Source organism: Triticum dicoccoides, chromosome 4A, assembly GCF_002162155.2.
Source record: "Triticum dicoccoides isolate Atlit2015 ecotype Zavitan chromosome 4A, WEW_v2.0, whole genome shotgun sequence".
NCBI classification, from domain to species: Eukaryota; Viridiplantae; Streptophyta; class Magnoliopsida; order Poales; family Poaceae; genus Triticum; species Triticum dicoccoides.
Window position 1 is genome coordinate 109,774,654 of NC_041386.1, and position 10,138 is coordinate 109,784,791.

Below are 10,138 nucleotides of genomic sequence, written 5' to 3' on the forward strand. Positions count from 1 at the left end.
CGAATCCAGTGCACTGGGGCGCTCAGGGGCTCTGGCGGAAGGGAAAAACACGCCTGGCCCACACCGTCAAACGAAAAGTCAAGGCAATCGTCCAGATTCGCTCCCACCCTCATGCGCTCGGCCACCACCCTGCTGATTCTGGCGCCGCTCACCGCCCAACACCGCTAGATAGGCCATTCCTTGCCGGAAAAGAGAGAATATTTCGTCACGACAAACTCTCCACCACCTTCCGAGTGAGTTTTCCGGCGCTTCGACCACGCAGGGCGGTATACCGACGGTGATTTGTCTGCTCGGCGATGAATTCAGACGACGAGGAGGCACTCGCGGCATTGCTGGAGGAGGAAGCCAATGCCGACGTCCAGGGCGAGGGAGCATCTCATGGTCCTTGCCACCCTCGTCGTCCTGCTCGCGAGCAATAAAAAGCCGCGGCGAGGTGGCTCGGTGCCGGGGCGGCTGAAAGCAAAGAACCGACATCGCCTGGAAGGCTATTGCATGCTCTACTCCGACTACTTCGCCGACGCTCCACTTCATGGCGACAAAGTATTTCGGCGCCGTTATCGGATGAGCCGAAAGATTTTCCTCAGGATTGTGTATTCCATCCGGGAGTTCGACATCTACTTCAAGTGCAAGAAGGATTGCACTGGCAAACTTGGATTCACCTCAATCCATAAGTGCACGACAATTATGAGGATGCTTGCATACGGAGCTCCCGATGATTCACTCGACGACTATGGGCGCATGGCCGAGTCCACGACCATTGAGTGTTTCAACAAGTTGTCCAGGGCAGTGGTGGCAGTGTTTGGACCGCAATACTTGTGAACACCCAATGTTGAAGACACTACTCGGATCCTAGCACAAAATGTAGCAAGAGGATTTCCTGAGATGCTTGGAAGCATCAACTGCATGCATTGGAAATGGAAGAACTGTCCATTTGCTTGGCAGGGGATGTACAAAGGCGCCAAAGGCGGTTGCAGTGTGGTACTTGAGGCAGTGGCCACACATGACCTCTGGATTTGGCACTCCTTTGGTATGCCAGGAACTCACAATGACATCAACGTGTTGCAGTGCTCCCCTATCTTTGCCAAGCTTGTTGAAGGTCATTCTCCTCCTATGAACTTCGAGGTCAATGGGCGGCACTACAACAAGGGATACTACCTAGCCGATGGCATCTATCCGAGATGGTCTACATTTGTGAATACTATCTCAAACTCTGTGCCAGGAGGCAAGAACTCCCACTTTGTGAAGGTTCAGGAGGCTTGCAGGAAGGGTGTCGAGCGGGCATTTGGTGTGCTCCAATCTCGATTTGCTGTTGTCCGGTACCCACTCAAACCTGGTCGAAAGATCAAATGTGGGAGATCATGACTTCCTATGTCATCTTGCACAACATGATCATTGAGAGCGAGCAGGAAGAGCCAATGTTTGACACTGAACCATATTACAGGCAGGGTCTTCTTGCGCAAGTTGATCATCAGCTACCGGCAACCTGGATTGTCTTCCTCAATATGCGTCAGGAGATCCGAGACACATAGGTGCACCAACAACTGCAGCAGGATTTGGTGGAGCACCTATGGCGGCTCAAGGGCAACGCCTAGCTCGACGTGTGATGAAAGACGAGTTTTTATTTGTTGAACTATATAATTTGTATTGAACTATTTGTTGTTGAACTATTTCTTTTCTCTTGATTTTCTGTGATGAACTATGTGATAAAAAAATTGCGTCGAACCACGGCGAATATGGGTCGATTTGCGCCGATAGCAGGTCGATTTTTCGCCGAAAGTGGGCTGAAAAGCGGGCACATTGGGCCGATATGGGCGCCTGGAGGCGACATGGGGCAGCGGCTGGAAACCCAATCACCCCAGAGACGATTTTCGCGCTGGCTCGTCCCCAGACGTCGATTTTTAAGCCCCCTAGAGGCCAACGGCTGGAGATGCTCTTACGGGCAGCCTCAAGGTGACTGGGCGCTGCAAGGCTTGGCCAGGGGCAGTGGGTACCTGCTATACGCTGCAATTCACAACGGGGTTAGGCCAACTCCACCGTATGACCCCAAACGGACGTCCGGTTTTGCCGGATTTTGTCCCTTTGGGGCGGCAATGGGTTTGCCCATGTCCGCCTCTGTCCATTGGGTCGTGGGTGCGCCCAGCGCGTGGCCGCACCCCAAATCATGTCCGTGTTGGACGTGATAAAAAACAGAAAAACTTAAATAAAATGACTTCAAAAGTAAATAAACGCAGTTAAAAAACTTGAAACATAATTTAAGGGGTCCATGGTGCACGGGGGCGGCGGGCGGGACGGTGGCAGGTGTCTGCACCACCCCCTCCTGTGGCGAGGCGTCCCGCTCCGGTGACCCCGGCGGCGTGGGGCACCAGTTCACGCCCCCACAGCGTCCGCCATCTCCGGAGCCGTGCACGACCAGCTCTAGTGCTGGCCCACCAGGCCCGGGTGGAATGCGGCCATCGGCGGCTCCTCCATCACCTTCTCCTTTGCCACCATCTCCAGCTTGGGGATGGCGACGTCGCCTGCTGCAGAGAGGGCCGTCATCTCCTCGAGGCCCTCCCATTGGCGCTCATCGTGCGTGCGCATGGAGTCCTCCATGACACGCGCCATGAGACGGGCCTCCTCCTTCGCTGTCATGCGAGGAGGTGGAGGTGGTGACGGAGACGGGGAAGGCGGCGACGTGGGCGTGAGGCCACGCACCCGTGTACGCCCGCGCACCTCCCGACATGGCCGCCGCGGCCCCGACACCGTGCCGGCGAAGTAGGATGCGCGTCGCACGTCGTGCTCGTCCTGGAGCCACGTGTCCCAGAGCACGGAGTCGGGGGCGTACCTCTCGTCGTAGTAGAGGTCGTTGGGGAGGAGGCGGCGGCGGTGCTCGATCTCATCACGCCGCGCACGGCCGCTCATCGACACCGGCGAGATCGGGACCCGGTCGGCGGAGAGGTGCCAATTGTTGGGGAGGTGCACGTCGCTCCACGGGACCGGCGTCCTCGTCTCCCAGTACGGCCGGCATACGTCCACGGCCAGGTACTGTCGGTCGCGCTCGCCGGCGGCCCTAGGGGCGATGGTGAAGGGGCAGGCGCGGGGGCTCGACGGGTGGTGCGCGGCGGTGATGCGGGCTCCTCCTTCTTCACGGAGCCGCGGCGGCATCCCGAGGAGGAGCCAGCCTCGCGGTCGTGCTTCCCCTTGCGGCCGTGGTTCCAGAAGCCCATGGCTGCGAGGCGGCCGGCCGGCGAGTTCGAGGCTAGGGTTTTGGTGCTGTCGGGTTTCGAGGAGGCCGCGGGGTGGAGTGGGAGTGTGGACGACGACCGGTCCACGGGTTCCCCATTTAAGAAGGACCGCGGCTGTTCGGCTGGGCGGATGACAGGCGGGGCCGCCTGCGCGTTCGCATTGATGTGGACGGGTGGAGGTAGGTGGCCGCCTGCCACGTGGCCCCGACGCGGACGAGGCGCGCGTCTGCTTGATGTCCGCCGCGACCCAAACCCGACGCATGTTTGCACTCGAAATGGGTCGGCCCGGACACAAAACGAACCAGATTGATCCGGACCGTCGCGCGTTGGGCCGATCTGTTTGTTCCTTTACCCCAAACGAACGGGGTCGGACAGAATAGAGTCGCGCAGTGGAGTTGGCCTTATTGCCTCCTTGATTATTCGTTTCGATCAATGCCTGGTGGCAAGTCATGTGGCCTCCATTTGTCGTCGATCTCGAGGGGAAAACTTAAAAAAGACTCGGCGCCCTCCACGCATGCATGCTCCGCGCCACGGATCCGGCTTGCTTGCTCCTTCCTCATGCTTCCATCCGTGCTTCCACTTCATGCTACGATTGTCTTTTTTCTTTTTTTCTTTCTAATCTAATCATCCCCTCCCTGATTTTAAAGGGGTGGGGCCGAGCCATATTTTGTTCCAATCGAATCAAGCCATGTATACGAAAGCACAGATGTGCACACGTCGGGGAGCAGGCAAGTCTTGTCCCCGCGCCACACCCCCTACGCATGCATGCATGCTCCGCGCCACACCCCCTCCACGCATGCATGCTCCGCGCCACACCCCCTCCACCCACCCCTCTGCCGCATCATGCATGCATCGTGTGGGTACGTGCGTAGTACAGCGTAGCACACGAATGCATATGCTTCCTTTCTCTGTCTGCTGCTGTAGTACTGTGCATGTACTACCAGTCATCAGGTATTATTAGATCAGTTTTGCGAAGTCTTAGTCGACTGAGATCTTATATTAAGATTAGGTGTGGCCAGGTCTCAGTCGACTAAGATTTAACAAGGTCTTAGTTGACTGAGATTTAACAACGTCTCAATCAAAGTGTCATAATATGCAAGAAAGAGAAAGAAAAAATAAAAAGAAATTTTACACCAATCTCAATATGAGATCTTACTGATATAACATTTTTTTAAAACTTACGGATATAACATAGACTGAGATTTAACGAAATCTCAGTTGATTGAGATTTAACAAGACTGTATTAAATTCTAACAGTAAGTTGATATCGTCATAGACGCCCACGGTAAAAAACACGAATCTGTCCGTCGTATAATTTCGACACCAGGTACGCAAGCACGTAAGAGTCGAGTCGGGGGACACATGCTGACACGCATGCACGCACGATTGGCGAGACGCGACAGCCCAACCAGCAGAGCCGTGCATAGAGAGCAAAGCGTGCGGCACGGCTGGATCACTTATTCACCTGCCTCCTGGGGCACCCCACAACGCCCTGCCTGCCTGCCTGCTCGTGTTGCTCGCGCATCTTCGCCCTAGCTCGACTGCGTCCAGCTCCAGTCGATGTGAGAGGCAAGTCAGGAAGCACACACGGACCTAGTACGAATGTCGACCGGGAGGGTGTCCCCGCTGCGTCTAGCGCATTAGCATCGCCACTGCCATTTTTGAGGATCAGTGCTGCTGATTCATTAGGAGGCGTCGCCGCATGCAGGTGGTGCGACCCCTGCACTGCCACCGCCACAGGGTGGCATGCATGCGGCCGGAGAGGGTGGGGTCTCGCGTGTACGCGCTTGTGGTGTGTCAATCTGTCATCTGTGTGTCTCGTGTGCAGTCATGGCGCTGTGTGCGTGACTGCTAGCGGGTACGTACGTGGCTACGACCGATGGTGATGTGCCGTCGGTGTGGCCATGCATGGTACGTCGAATGGTGTCAAGTCGAGCACGACGGACCGTCGTCATCTTTCTCCACCACACATGCATGTCCTGACAGTTTCAGGGTCAGTTCTAGACGAGCGACTATGAAGCTCTGCCGATGGAGTCATGACACGTACACACATGAAATCGTGGCTACATCATTTGCATTTGGGGCGCGACGAATTATTTGTTTTTGGTTTCAGAATGTGTACATGGCACCTTGGGTAATGGAGAACTCTGTTAGAGGATGGTGGTTAAGGAAAATGACACGCACAAGCCACCAAAGGAAGGCGATGGACACGCTCTGCCGCTCACAATACTTGTCAACATGCACAACCTGGAAGAAATGAAATGTGAGAATCCTCCGCAAACCTCGACGACGCCAACTATCATCCTATTAATACCATTTCTCATCCTTTTTTCTTTTCTTGTTCGGCCTAGTGATCCCAAATAGAATTTTTTTTGTGTGGTTAAAAAGAGTTTTATTCCATAATGATCGAGTTATAATCACGAGATAACAAGTCCTCATAGAAAGGTAGGCTTGAATTCAGCCATACTGCAGTACAAGCATTGGTACGGCTATAAAGAGCCAGTTGATGTGCTACCTTATTCTGATCTCTACTAATTTTTAGTGGAAGAAACTCTCTATCAACCATAAGAGCTTTAATCTCCGCAGCTAAGTGTCCGTAGGCCGACCTACACAACGTATCTCCTTCAATGGTGGCCAAAGCACTTGTAGAATCTGACTGGACAATGATAGACATATCCGAATGCTCAATGGCCAGTGCCATACCCTGTATTAAAGCATGAATCTCCGTTTCGTCTAAGGCGTCGTTACAGTTGAAGATATATCTATAAGCCGCAAATATTGTTGAACCATTCTCCCTTTGTAGCACCATCCCAGCCGACGCGCGGCCCTCCTGAGCCGAGAAAGATCCGTCCACAAAGAGCGCCATCCATCCCACCGGTGGTAGAGGCCAACGCTTAGATCGAGCATGGTTGGTATCGGTAATTTTTACTTGGCTGTGCACAACAAATGGCATCTTTCCCTTAATAATATCCTCCATGCTATACTTCTTCGCCACATTCAGAGATTTATAGTAACTGTCTAAGTAGTCAACAGTTGCCTGTACTGTGCACTCACCTTTCCCATGCGTAATGTCATTGCGCAGCTGCCTGTACTGTCAACAGTTGCCTCTAGTCATAATTACAAGGTCTCTAACCTGTCCCGAACAATTTGCCAAAAGCTGGAGCACCCAATCTTTACCAGTATCCCAAATAGACTCGATGCATCGTAAAATGTCTCCTAAAAGATCCTCGAGAAACTAGCACGCATGCACGTAAAAAACTAACCTCTCCATCGAGCTGGCCGTTGGATGGATTCTTCCGAAGGACAAGCACGTAATAAACACTACACGTACGAATCGATTCCGCCGGCCGGAGTCCGGAGATGCAAGAGAAACGTACACGAACCCGCTGATCTGATCCGAACGCACGCACACGGTGTCGGGTGTGATGGGATTAACTAAATTAAGGATCTGTCTAAGACACATCTGGATATGACATAGTTATGTCACATTTAACCTGATGTCCACTACCTTTGTGGTCTATTTTTTTTAACTTTTTCTGGTTTCTTGTTGCTGCCTTATTTGTGGAGTTTAGATGTGACATCCTTGGAAAACATCTAGATGTGAATTAGATAAACTGTCTAAGACACATCTAGATGTAACATAGTTATGTCACATCTAACCTGATGTCCACTATGTTTGCGGTCTATTTTTTTCTCAACCTTTTTTTTGGTTTCTTGTTGCCGCCTTATTTGTGGAGCTTAGATGTGATATCTTTAAAAAATATCTAGATGTGAATTAGACAAATTGTTTAGTTAATTAGATTATCATCATTAAAGAACAAATCTATCTCTAATAAGGAATTACCAATATATCCTGAAGAAAATTTTTAACCGATCCATACTAATCATTGGATCAACTAAATGCTACCCCACTATTTTGGGTAGTATGATGTATCGTAATTTTTTTTGTGGTACGAGTCAAGTCATTTGCCCCTGTTTTGAAAAAAGCATATCAAGGTCTGTACACACACGCAGCATAAATTTTAAGCGATGGATCGAGCATATTGGCCGTCGTGGTCATGTCATGGATATGGTACGATCGATTTTTCCACTGAAAGCACAAGAGAACCCGTGGAATCTCCTCCGCTTCACCGTTCTGTGGCGTTCACACTTCTGACGGCAGATCACTAGTCCAAAAGGTTGGTTCTATAACGACGCACGGCCGCCTAGCTATCGGTTTCTTTAGCTACTTGCATACACTTAACACGCACGAAACACGCTTCGCCACACATGCTGCCGGCTGCTGTCATGCATGCCGACGAAGCTATCGAGCTCACCAGCCCGTATATAACGTCGTTGTCACTAGGACAACTTGCAGAGTTGCAAGTTCAGGTTACTTTCTTGCTTTGTTTGCAAGTTGTACTGTGATTCGCATGAATGTACCGTGCCTAATTACTTGGAAATGGATACTAGCTCGTCAATTATTTAGTTGCATTAAGGCTCCATGAATCTTATAGTATATTTGCAAGGACAGAGAGAGAGCATGGCATAGGATGAGAGAGAGAGGGAGAGCACTAGCTAGTGCCTCGGTACTAGGGAAAGGGGTTTTCAGCTCCTGCTGCTCCTATCCTTGTTGGTGATCGATGGATACAGATTCCCTAGCGAAGCAAAGCGAGCAGCAATCTATTGGCCATCATCCTTGGCCAGCCAGCGCACAGCAAATATGGTGCTCTTCAAGCCTCACTTTTGGCTCCTTCCTTTACTCGATGATGCCCGGTCCTCGCAAAGACCCGGCTTTGGCCTTGTCTTTTTCCCGCTCTCCTTTTGATTGCTAGTGCATGCATACGCGCTCATGATGCGTCGTTAAATTTGTTTTATTGCCATCACAGTTGTAAAAGGACAAGATAGGCATGCAAAAGCTACCGGCGCCACGTACCTGGACCATAGGAATGCCTTTTCTAGCATTGGTCTCGTTCACCCCTTGCTGCCTACCCATACCTTATCTCGATATACGTGTAATCTACTCACACATAAAAGACGTTTTGGATTTTAATATAAACTAGATACGAACTAAAATGAATGAACAAATACACTAAAACGTGTCTACATACATTCGACTCACACTAAAATTTGAGAACAGAGGGAGTAGCTACTTGCGTTCCTGAGTTCCGAACTAATATGCATATATAGTTTATGTATTGCACGTGCACGGTCTAGTATTGCTCGAAGAATAGAAAAAAAACACAATTTCAATCACTTGATTAGCATGAGAAAATCATATTTACATGCCAAATCAACCAAACATCATGATTTGCCAGCGAATCATCTGCCTACAATCTTAGAACATGATAAAGAGATGGAAACCCTGCCCCTTCTCCGTGATGACATGAGAGCACAAAATAATCTCCAAAGATGGGCGAAATCTCCATTGATACGTACATGTAGAAGGCAGATCTTCATCAGAGATATAATGAACCACATGTATCAATGTTGTCGAGGAAAATGCGCAAGCATGTTTGATCTCACCACATAGTAACGAGAAATGAACCTACAACATCCCTTGAAATGAACCTACAACGGTGGCTAGGGTTGGTGGTGTATATATACGAGCTCTCCCGTAGCCTCCTCCCTTGATGTAACATCTCTCCTTTGATCCAAGGGCTCTAGGAGCCCAATCCTCTTCTAAAACATTCCTTAAAGAACAAGGAAGTTGTAGGAACAAATGAGACGAAATTCACGAAGAGTGCCATCTAGAAAGGTAATTTTTGGTGAGGTTTCGAGCTCATACGAGCAGGTGTACGACCACACGCGATCGTTCGGTTGGGCGTCTTGCGTTGTGTCCCCCTCACGTAAAACGACCGTCATTTCTTCATACGAACTCGGAATTTGATATTTTTGGACTCATTAGATTCGTATGAACGACACGGATCCATTTCTGATTCTAGATCTTAATTTGGAGCACTTTGGAAAAATGACCTTTTCACTCTTTGAATTGGCTAAGTCTGGGGCGTGGATATCCTCCGTTGAAATTCTTTCATCGTGCTTAATGCTTGGGAAATCCACGTCACCTACAGGACACGCAAATACAGAGAAAACTAATAAAAACCAACGAAAAATGAAGAATATGAAATGCTCGTGGTGAAAAGAGTAACAAACTGGAAATCATGGATATGGACATGTAATTGGCTCAGTGGGACATGATATGCTGAAATAATGTGCAACAAATGAGCTCTAAAAATGCGAAAAATATGGAGCCATCACTCTTTCTTGTCATATGTGGAGAATACAGTCGACTGATACGTCTCCAACGTATTTATAATTTTTTATTGTTCCATGCTATTATAGTATCAATCTTGAATGTTTTATATGCAATTGTATGTCATTAGATATCATTTTGTGGGACTAACCTATTAACTTAGTGCCAAGTGCCACTTGCTGTTTTTTTGCCTGTTGTTGGTTTTCCAGGAAATCGGTACTAAATGAAGTCCAAATGCCATAAAACATTTGACAATTTTTTTCTTGACATAAGATGTTGGGGAACGTAGTAATTTCAAAATTTTCCTACGCACACGCAAGATCATGGTGATGCATAGCAACGAGAGGGGGAGAGTGTTGTCCACGTACCCTCGTAGACCGTAAGCGGAAGCGTTATGACAATGCGGTTGATGTAGTCGTACGTCTTCACAATTGATCGATCCTAGTACCGGAAGTACGGCACCTCCGCGATCTGCACATGTTTGGCTCGGTGACGTCCCACGAACTCCCGATCCAGCTGAGTGTCGAGGGAGAATTTCGTTAGCACGACAGCGTGATGACGGTGATGATGATGCTACCGTCGCAGGGCTTCTACTAAGCACTACGATGATATGACCGAGGTGGATTATGATGGAGGGGGGCACCGCACACGGCTAAGGGATCAATAATCAACTTGTGCG